The following is a 12,117-nucleotide window of genomic DNA, read 5'->3' on the forward strand; positions in this document are numbered from 1 at the left end:
ACAGCTTGACTTGACAAATACGAACTCTTTTCTATCTAATAATTTCTATTTATGCTCAAGAAATTACTGTAATATCTCAGCTCATGAGTGCTTCTGTTTGCAAACAATTTGGTTCTCAAACAAAAGCATTCAACAAAAACTTGCTTCTGTCCACAGACTCTGCATTGCGTGACGTACACAACCACAACCATCTTCCCCCGAATTGTAAAATAAATTTGAGAACTGAGGTACCACTGTATATGGTCAGCAGACAGAGATTTGCTTTTTCATTTGGAGGAAATTCTCCAATATTTAAAGTATTATTTAAAAATTTGAAGTTGATAATGTTTATTGAATGCTGCTGCAGGTTCAATCGTGTCTTCTCAAAATTTCTGTATTCAAATCTTAGCTCTCTGCACCTTAGCCTGTGATCATACCTTACTAGAGGATCTCTACAAAGATAATCAAGTCAAAATGAACTCATTAAGTTGTGCCCTAATTCGATATCACTGGCATACAGAGAAAATTTGGAGACATACACACTCATGTGAAGATTGCTAGTGAGTTCAGGGTGATGCTCTTTACAAGGTAAGGCTCACTGAGAAATGCCTATAAGCCACCAGAAATTAGAGGAGAGGTATCGGGCAGAAACCAATCCTTCCCTCTCTTTGATCTCAAACTTCTGCCTTCCAGAAATGTGAGTCAATACATTTCTGTTGTTTAAGCCACCTAATATTTTAAAATAAAGAAGTAGAGAGGCTGGATATATGATATTTCACTACAGTATCCCTAAGAAACCTACACAAAAGATTTCTAGTTGTCATGTGTAGCCATAGGCATATCATTTCCCATTCTCATTTAACTGTTTAACATATGCGAAAGCTGAAACTCTGAGAAGTGAATAACTACATATCACACAGCTGCCAAGTGAAGAAACAGAATTCACACCCAAGTCAGAATGTCCAGAAGCCTGTGCTCTTGACCTCTGGGTTGTTCTGCCTCTACTTATCTTAGATGTGGCTTCCAAGCACACCATGGTGAGGAGTTCTTCCAAAAGTAACTAAAAGCAAAACTAACTGCTAACCAGGCCAGGGAAACCCCAAAGCCAAGGCACTATAAAATATTTAGTATGTTGATGGGAGGCATAGTGCCAGCTGAGATGGAGCCAGGAACTGGTTCTTGGCTAATGGACAAGAGATTCCTGCTGCAGAAAGCTGAGCCTGGAGCTGAATTAGCTTTGAAGTTGATTAAACCTCAACAGCTCCAGGGAGAAAGAAGCTAGAGGCAGCCCCTGAAGTCCCAGTGCTGAGCAGAGCAGCATGGAGGGACCTTTCTACTTTCCACTCCAGTGGTTCATAGGGGAGCTTACTGGGATTATTTTTCACATTGGGAATATTCAGAAACCATATTGCTTACATTACCACATTTAGCACAAAAAGTAAACCTGCCATGAATGGAGTAAAATATACATGGTTGGGGTTTTGGGTTTTGTTCCATTTGAGAGAGAGAGAGAGAGAGAGAGAGAGAGAGAGAGAGAGAGACATGGGGCAAGGGGTGGGGGAAGAAATTATTATAAGGGAATGTGTGTGTGCTCTTAATTGTCAATGGAAGCCTTGAGAGTGGAATTTTATGATAGAAAAAGGTTTCATTCAAGAAAACCACCTCCAGTTACCATGTTATTTAAAATATAAGACCATTTGAATAAAGTCATTTTAGTGATTCTTTTACTCACCCAGACCTTCAGCCAAATTATAGTAGAAATAAGTTCATTCTTTATCTATGATATGAATGAAATGTTCAAATACTGAAGTCTGGAAGAAAATGGAAACAAAACAATAGAAATGTAATGTTTATTTTGTGATTTCTATGAAATGGGCAAATTTTCTAAAACCAATATAGTCTAAAAAATTTGTATATTTTTCCAACATATGTTTACTAAACATGTTATATGACTTGCAGAATTTTTACAATTCTGCATAAACAATGAAACTTACTGTGTCAAACTATAAAATGCCAAAATGATAAAACATGAAAAACTGTGAACCAAGCAAAATTCCCAAGACCTTGGGAGCTGCCAGTATAGTAAGATAAGAAAGTGAGATGTGTGATGTAGGAATGGAAGAGATGATGCTTATGAGCTTTCAGAAGATATGACTGCTCACCTGTGAACCAGGGTTTAAGTGGAAAAACTATTAGAACTATTAAGGGAGCAAAGTCATTTAATCAGAATTAAAGCAACCTCCAAAAAGCAGGAACTGTCACAAAGAGAAGCAGCACTCAATTAGAAGTTATAAGGTAAAAAACTAACAGTGGCAACAAAATTATAAAACATCCAGGGAGGACATCTAAAACAAAGTATGCAAGACCTGTATTAAGAATATCATAAAATTATGCTGGAGGAAATGAAAGGAGAATCAAATGTGTGGGGAGGCATAGCATGTTACTGGATGGAAAAGTAAAAATTATAAAGTCCATTTTTCCCTAACTAATTGACAGAACTCCACATTAGGCCCAGAACCTGACAATGTGATTCATGAATTTATGTAAAAGACAGAATGCAGATAAACCACGATGATTTTGTGACGACAGAGTGGGACAGTGGCACACTGCATAACAAATCTTACTCCGAGGCAGTGTTATTTAAACCAGAGTAGTCTCAGCACAGGAGGAGATGGACAAGTCAGTGGAAGAAGACAGAAAGTAGGGTTTTTTTCTTAATAATGTGTGTTTTTAAGAATTTAGTTCATAAAAGACATTTCAAATTAAAGGTAAAGGAATAGCATATAGTAGTACCTATATATTTGAGAATAAAAAAGCGGTATAATCTAAATATAAAGCCATACACAAAACTAAATTTAAAATGAATTAAAGGCCCAAATACAAATAAGTAAAATTTTAAAAATATTAGAAGAATTTTTTATAGTATTGGAAGTGTTCAGAGACAATGTAGTCTGTGGCCATACCACCCTGAACGCACCCGATCTTGTCAGAAAGACAACGTATCCACAGGATACAAAGATTCATATTTTGACTATAACATGAGTAACTTTTACCTGAGAAATGTTATTGCATACAAAATTATAATATGAACAAGAGACTGAAAATATTAATATTCAGGATATAAAAGTACTATTTATTCTATGAGAAAAGAACACTTTAGAAAAGTGAATGAATTATTTGAACATGGATTTCACAAAAAATACAAGATAATATATATTTAAAAGATGCAGGGGTGGTTTAGCAATAGAAGAAATATAAATAAAACAGAAATATTTAAAAAATAGTTTGCACATTATCAAGAAAGTTAACAGACAATTTATAGAATGTAGAAAATATCTGCAAATCACACATCCAATAAGGGTTTAACATTGAGAACACATGAAGAGCTCTTACAACTCAGCAATGAAAAGGCAGGCAGCATGATTTAAATATGAGCAAACAGCTTCAGGAGATATTCTACAAGGACAATTACAAATGGCCAACAGGCACATGAAAAGATTTTCAATACTTTTAGTCACTAAAAAATGTGAATCAAAAACAAAATGAGATATCTTTTCAATACCACTAGGACAGCTACAATTAAAGCAGAACAAAACAGAAAACAAGCATTGGTGAGGATACAGAGAGAAAGAAACCGAGTATCATGGCTTGATACTTCCTCGGGAAGTTAAGCACTGAATTACCATATGACCTTACTAAATAACCAGGGGTACTCAGACAAATACCCTTACAAAAGTATCCCTACCAGCACTACTCACGATAGCAGAAAAGTGGAAGCAAGGCAAATGTCTGTGAACCAACGAATGGATACACATAGTGTTATACATATATTCATACAATAAAATATTATTCAGACATGAAATGGAATGAGAACAGACACATGCTACAGTCTGGACAAACGTTAGAAATGTGCTAAAAAGGGGCCAAACACAAGAGGTCATGCATTGCAAGACTTCCTTTATGTGAAATGTCCAAAATAGGTAAATTCATAGAAATGGAAAACAGGCTGGTGGTTTCCAGGGGCCGGGAGTACAGAGTGACTACATAATGCATATAAAAATTTTTCTTATGGTAATGACAATGTTTGGGGACTACACAGAAGTGGTTGCACAACCCGGAGAATATACTAAGTGCTGCTGGATTTCACTTCAAAGTGGTTAATTTTTCTTTATATGAATTTTACTTCAATTAAAAAAGCAAAGCAACAAGAATCTTTTTCTCCTTTAATCTGGTAAACACACACACACACACACACACACACACACACACACACACACATACACACACTGACACTCCCCACACCCAAAGGATCCCCAGTTAAAGTGTGAGAAAGTGGGTTCTTCCCACACTATTGCCTCACACATGAATGGGCAGAGCACTCTGTAGAGGAAAATTTGGCACTATCTGCCCAAACCTAAGATACCCATCAAATTCACTTACAGGACTCAATTCCACACGTATCACAAGATAAACAAATATATGCTTCTACTGATATTTTAGTTGTTAATTAAATGAGACTACTTACAAATAAAAATCTTGCAAATGTGTTTTGCTGATTATTTTGAGATCCTCAAAGAAGATCCTGAAGAACCAACTGGGCTCTACCTGTCTTTGAACCTGCATCAGATCACCCATAAATTACATAATTGTGGTTTGTGTAAACAACTCTGCATGTGCAAAAAAGTATATATGTATACATATATAGTTGTACATATATAGTCACACTACAATGTATATATGTAGTTCTACAAAGTATTAAAATTAAATCACTGAAGTACTACAGTGCTTAGACATTCCTCAACAAATCTGTACAGATTCAAATTTGCCAGCTCTGTCTATTGATGGACCACCAAGCATCTCAGTACATCTATTCTTTCACCTGAAAAATGGGGATGATTGACATCACTGTCTCAAAGATTTATTGAATGGATACAATGAGTTAACACAGATAAAGTGTTTAGCATTACGTCTGCTGCATCTTAAACATTCTAGAAATGCCAGTTGTCGGGTGCTCACGGGTTGATGTTTAGAGGGGCAATTAGACAGCTCATAGAAAACTTTTCTATGATCCAGTGTGAAAGGGCTGTGGACCCTTTGGCCATAGGATACCACAAATAACAGAAAAAGAATACAATGGGCAGCCTTCCGACTACCACCCTGTCCTTGTGGAAGCTAGGAGTCAGCCCACTCCCTAAGACTAGACCAGTGGCCCATGGTCAAGGCCAACAACTCATATGCCTTTCTGTCTGGTGGTCACAGATTCAATTTTTCTGTATTTGTGATGTCTACCTTAGCACATATGTTAAACAGTTTCCTAAGTTTGTCCTCTGGAAAAGAAACTGTTAGAAAGAAATGAATTTTCATTAGCAGTGCCATTACTTTCAAGAATATCCCTTCTCAAATAAAAATGTGAACAGAACCCGTGGAAGGTGATACAATTTGACCGTCCCTGAAGGACTCAGTGCACTGACTCTGGCTTTGCTCCTGTCATCTTACCTAGGTTACAGGTCAAGGTCACAAAGTGACAGGACAGAAGCAATCAGGTGCCACAATGTGGAAAGTAGCCTCATGGGGTGAAAGCAAACTAGAAATCTCTTCCTCTGTACTGATGTCTTTTCATTCAAGTGATCCAGCTCAATTCAGCACAGGTCTGCTGTTGTCAAATCTTACAATTTAAAAAAAATAAACTTCATGCCTAAAGTGTTTGAGAAAGCTTCTAATTTTTTAATATAGTCAGTGAGTCCATAATGAACAGCAGAAATTCTGACTCCAACCAAATACTTCTGTTGGATAAACCTGGCCCAAGGGTGACTTCTGTGCCATGAACTTAGTGACTTCTGTACCACAAATTTCCCTTTCCAAATTCAAAAAGAGCAGTTTCCCATAGACCATGCTTCTGGATGTCTTAGGAAAACAATCCACTGTGTCTCAGGACCTGTGGAGCTCTGTTTGGATGACGTGGCTTCCCAAACCCACTCATTTGTCACTCACCTGCCTCTAGGACCTGGTCCACCCTCCATCCACAAAGGCATTCATGTCACATTCTGCTGCCAAAATTATCATTTGAAATAACACACACACACACACACACACACACACACACACACACAAGCATAAGACATGGTCTCCAGTCAGAAGGCATATAAAATATTTTGTTTTCCTTTCTATTAAAAGAGTCAACAAATTTGTGCCATTCAGTGGCTCTGCTTTGTTAGTGGAGCTTTTAGAAAGATTATCCTAAATGAGTAGAGAGAAGAATAATAGAATTAAATGGTAAGGAACTACAAAGCCACCAGGCAATGCTAGAAAAGAATTGATTTTTTTCTAAGTGAGGTGAGTGAATAATCGCATGATTCATGCCAGGGAGAGTCACTCCAAAACCCACCACTTCCCCGGTGGTGTGGTGCCCCGCCTCACCCTATTGATCACCCAGTGCGTACCAACAAAGCAGTGAGGACCTTTGTTGCCAGTCGTATTTCAGCATCATTCCCTCCTTCTTGATCAGTGCAGGTTAGATGACTGATACTGAAGCCGATTCCTAAGACCAATTTTCCCATGTTTAATATGGGCAAATTTATTTTGAAATAACACCATCATTTTTAGAAGAAACAAATTCTGACCCACACATGCTATCTTTGCATGAAAACAAGTCTAGCCATGGTCATGCATAATGCACCCCAACTGAGCTCCACAGCACTCCTCAATCCTTTCAGTTGGCTCTCTGTAACCTCAGACTGGAAATACAGGATTTTAAAAATTTTATCTGTATTGAACAGGTACAGACTTTTTCATGTCATTCAATATTATATAATAACTATTTATGCAGCATTTACATTGTATTAGGTATTAAAATTAGTCTGGAGATGACAACAAATACCATATGTATGGATTATATGCAAATACTTTGCCATTTTAGAAGAAGAGCTTGAGCATCTGTGGACTGTGTGTATAGGCCAGGGTGCAAGGGGCTGGTAGAATCAATCCCTTAAATAAATAGATAAAAGAATCAATCCCTTATAAATACCAAGGGATAGCTGCAGAAAAATCTCCCATAAACTACTGTACAAAATGCACAAGTTGTGGTTAGTTTTCCAATACCCCAGTCTCTTCTGGTCAGCGAGTCTCTGTAGCCATCCTGAAGTCCTTATTCTTCCCTTTTTATTATGTTAATAAAAGCATCAGGACCTAAATTCTCAGACCAATGAACATACAATGCTTCACTTTTATGGGTCACTGGTAAAGAAGCCTTTAAAATTATTCGTTTATTCTTACAATATGCTCTGAGTATTTCAGCCTCAATTCTATCCATTGTTTAAGATCCCAAGATAATTACAGAACCCAGAGGAAGGAACTCTTATGATGTTTAAATAGCACTCACATACTATGTAAATTGTGATCTCTCTCCTTTGCTGTCTGGCAGGCCCACTTACTAGAAATCTGAAGGTTACGCATGGGAAGCCTCACTGCACAGCACTCTTCTTGCTTTTACAGCCTCAGTATTGAGTGTCCCTCCCCTGTTCCCTGCAGTTAATGGCTTCTTAACTCTCACAGGCCCTGAGAGGTGCTAGAAGGCAGTATGACAGCTGCTCTTGGAAGGTAGCGGCCGAGAGTGGGTACCTGGTAGAGACAGAGCCAGCAAGGTCTGCCTTGTTAGCTGCAGATCAGTATTATGTGGCTGTGGTCACTTTGTGAAAATTCACTGTAAAGAACATGTTTGATTTTGGTCCTTTATAATAATGAAACTCTCTTTCCCCTCCCACCTGCCAAAGCAGCCTAAGCAGAAGTGAAGAACTTTTACATTCAACCATGATAGTAAACTACACATCCTGCAGTGTCAGGAGGAGCTGTGTGGGAGCAGTAACAACCCACTCCCAATTCTCCCACCAGAGCAGTATCAGAGAAGGCCCATTGGGCAGCAGAGAGTCTGTCACTAAGTAATAAGATGCTGCTGCCTTGAAGGTCTGCAGAACTCAAGTGGGGAACCTGGACTTCTACCTTTACCTGGCAGTAATAGGTGGCACCACCCTTCCCCAGTGTCAGAAGAAGGCAATTCAATTAGGATGCTTAAATACGATCTACAATTTTATAACCCTTTATCAAATGAAAATGTCCAGGTTTTCATTGAAAAATTGCTTATTGTAACAAGAATCAGGAATATTTCAACTAAATGAAAAAAAAAGCCAATCAATAAATACCTGAGATGACAAACTAGGAATTACCAGGGAAAGATATTAAAGCAGACATGATAAAAATACTTCAACGAGCTGTTCCAAGAACACTTGAAATAAATGGGGAAAGAGCTCCAGCAAAGAAACACAAAGTCTCATCAATATAAGAAGTCTAAAGTAAAATATTGAAATTGAAAAATAAAATAATGAAACAAGAAGTTCAGAATGGAGGGGACAGGGGAAAGATCTGGTGAGCTGGAGTATAGAACAATTGAAGCCACATAAACAAAATAACAGAGAAAACAGATTGGGAAAAAAATTGAACACAATTGCAAGGATTTGTGAGACTAACAAAAAATTTAAAGTTCATGTTACTGGAGTCCAAGAGAAGAAATGGGATAGAGTTGGAGAAGTACTTGAAGAAATAATGGCTGAAATTTTTTTCATATTTGACAAGAAATATAAACCTAGACTATAAAAAGGATGAGTGAGCACCAAAGACTATAAACGACAAAAAAATTATATACCCATCACGTCTAAACATCTAAAAGGCAAAGGCAAATCCTTGAAAAGAGATGAAAAATATATTTTATTTATGGTGCCAAAACCATGCAATGATAGGGGGTTCTCATCAGAAACAATAAACACCAGAAGGAAATACATATTTTTCAAGCATTAAAAGAAAAGAATTGTTAATCCAGAATTCCAAACTCCGAAAAAAAAAAAAAACACTCAGAAATAAAGAAGAGAGCAAGACATTCTCAGATGAAAAAGAAAACCAAATCAAACAAAAAACCTTAAGAGAATTCATGACCATCCCACTTACCATGAGAGAAGAACTAAAGGTAATTTTCTAAACAGGAAGGAAAGAATAAAAGAAGGAAGGCTGAAATAGGCAGAAGGGAAGAGCACAATGTACAAGAGGATGGTACAGTAGACTTCTTTCTTTTTCAGTTTATGTGTGATAGTGGATCCCAAAATATATATTATATCCATGTTTGAGAGTTGAGGCAAAAAGTAATAATATTGTCTGATGTGATACTAAGTATATATGGACAAAATATTTCAAACAATTACAGTAAGTCCCCAACTTATGAACATTTGAGTTGTGAACTTTCACAGATACAAACGCACCTCACATTGGGAACATTCAGAGATGTGAATAAACCACAGAAGTAAGCTTACATGTCTACTGGACATTGTCACAGCCGTGCTGCTGTGTGCTTCCTGTATGGTGCGATAGTGCACAGCAGTACAGTGCTCAGTCAGAGCCCAGGGTGTCCAGGAGCAAGAGGAAAAGCAGTGGAGATGTGGAGGGCACTGTAGGATGCGCAAAGTAACATACATTGCACATTGTTTGTGAACTCCTCATTGGGTGATGACCAGACCATGGCCCATCTTCACTCTGTGTAACAAATTAACTTTGTTACAGCACTATACTTCTAAGAGCCCAAAGGATTACTGCCTTCGCACTGACTCTGTTCCCCTTGTTTGGTGCCATGGTTGTTGGTATATGAGTTTTCAACTGGATTAGAAATTTCTCAATGTACTAGATTCTATGCATTTGCTTTTTGTCCAAGACATATAATCTAATGCAGATTGCATTGAATTCATGGAATCAAGTCAAATACCTGGAAAGCATTGGCAAAAAAAAATACTGACTGAAAATTAATAAAGAGAATGATAAAACAAACTTTGTAAATAAAAGGTACTGTATCTTAAGAAAATCAGAAGAGCTGATTATATATATTAAGATATATAGACCAGGCTCAATTTCTCTAGATTCATGTCTCAGACTGAGGTCACATATATGTCTATATCTGAGGTCATGTATATGTCTCAAAGAAATAGGCACCAGAATAAAAGAACCAGGTTTTTTCAGAATTACATTCAACATTTGTTTCCGTATTGGTAAGGAAAACTTTGTATTCTTGCTGAGCATAATCTTTTTTTTTTTTTTTTTTGATCTGAGCATAATCTTTAAAAGGCCTAAAGAAGATGACTCCATGTCAGCTTGTTTAAAGATATAACCTTGGACACAATGCCTGGGATTGAGTTCCAGAGCAAGATAGGACTCACTGCCTTTCCGGGGCACTTCAATCTACTCCTTCCATTTTTCAGTCTCTGGAGATAAAGCAGAATTTACCAGAAATAATTAAGGAGCTGGAACACTGCCTGGGGTCAGACCCTAGAGTAAGTAGTCAAGTTTCAGTGGGTGTTAAGAAGCCTGGGGTCTCAGGAAGACAGTTGTTAAAGTCTGGTTAATTGAAAAAGTTCAAGAATCTTGAAAGATATTCTTTTCATGTAAGTTCCCTGAGGGAAAGGGAATACATCTCTTGAGTTCACTGCCATTTTTATCCGTCTCTAGAAACCACACGATAAGGGCTCAAAAAGTTATTTGTTGGATGAGTGAAGGTTTCGCCTTTGTTATCAAGTCTTAGAGAACTGATTATAGTACTAAACTGTGGTCTACATTTGTTTCTGTGAAATCCAGTCTCAATACAGAAAACTCTACCCTCCTCAAATATCTCCCACCACAATATTCAAGAAACCAGGGGCTGGGGTTTATCTCAGTGACACAATGCCTGCATGGTAAACATGAGATCCTAAGTTAGACCCCCAGTACCAAAAAGAAAAAAGAAACCACAACAGCAATACAAATGGGCATACGCAGCCAAGGAAGTCCTCCTGGCAAGTAAAGGACTAGAGAGACAGCTCTCTCTACAAAACTACACCTTCTAAGACTGCTAAACCCAAAGAAGACTCCTCTCCGAGCTCACACTCAGTAATGATCACTTCTTTCAGAGCCAATGGGAGAGACAACCAGGTCTGCTTTGACCTGACAGACAGACTTGGCAAGAGACACTAGCTTGTTAGACACTCACCCAAGATTCAACGCTATCCCACCCACTGCAATCTGACCATCAGCCTCAACAAGTTTTCCTTTTCCACTTTGGACCCATTCACCCAGTAGCAACCATATGCCTTAGCAAAGGCACAAGATAAAGTAGGAAGATCTCAAGCTCTTGCTACTTAGCCAGGGTAAATTTTTTAAATTTCTCTAGGCCTCAATTTTCTCATATAGATAGTATAGATAAAATAACTATACATATCTTAAGAATTTTTCTAAAATTAAATGACAGAAAACATGTAAAACAGCACGCTATTGTAATTCAGGAGGAAGAAAATATTTTCTGCAGATGGTTCTGGGTCAAACACATTTGTTTGTGGGAAGGAGTGAATCTTAATTCCTACCTCACATCATAAACACAAATCAGTTCCAGAAAACCTATAAACCTAAATAAGAAAGTACAAATTATATTTCTAGAAGAAAAGAAACGAGAATACCTTCATGACTTTTGAGCAAAGATTTCTATAAAAGAGTACCAAAAATCCCTAATTTAAAATAAAACTGGACTTCTAAAAATCAAAAATTTATAAGAAGCCATCAGCGTTGCTGGACGGGAACAGCCAGACCCCAGCCTCTTCCCGTGAGTCAGCAACATTTGTGGACCAGGAGTAAAGAAAAGAAGGCCATACCATGAAGCAAGCCCAGTCTGGCAACCAGCACCATGTGTGGGCCACTGATGGGATGGAACCGTCAGATCCCAGCACCTTTTATCACATGAGCTGGCAAGAAGTACCAATCTGCCCCCACCTTCTTTGCCATAAGCGACTTGCTTATTTGGAGAAACACAGGCTCTGATGATAGTTATGGAGGTGAAATGCAATTGGATGCATGTGGTGCTTTGGTGTTTCACTAACATTGCAGGTCTAGGGCCAGCGGTCTGACAATAGGTTCAGAGGATAGTGGTACACATTGTGACATCTAGAGGGGATCACTTTCTGAGGGATTTAGCTCATTGCAGCCATTGTTGATTCCCTATGGTCTTGTTTTGAGGTCCTATATCATTTTCATTGTTTTGTTGGGTTGAGTTTTACTCTCTTTTGTTTTGTTTGATTATGTCAA

At 37.9% G+C, this 12,117-nt stretch overlaps 1 protein-coding gene across 8 annotated transcripts in view; it reads right to left on the minus strand.

The window, feature by feature from the left end:
• The window catches only part of CUNH10orf90 (chromosome unknown C10orf90 homolog), a 223,588-nt gene that overhangs the window by 102,149 nt on the left and 109,322 nt on the right, over positions 1 to 12,117 (minus strand). The window lies entirely within an intron of this gene.

This window comes from Cavia porcellus, unplaced genomic scaffold, assembly GCF_034190915.1.
Source record: "Cavia porcellus strain 051 isolate PalLab524CR breed Dunkin Hartley unplaced genomic scaffold, mCavPor4.1 scaffold_2, whole genome shotgun sequence".
NCBI classification, from domain to species: Eukaryota; Metazoa; Chordata; class Mammalia; order Rodentia; family Caviidae; genus Cavia; species Cavia porcellus.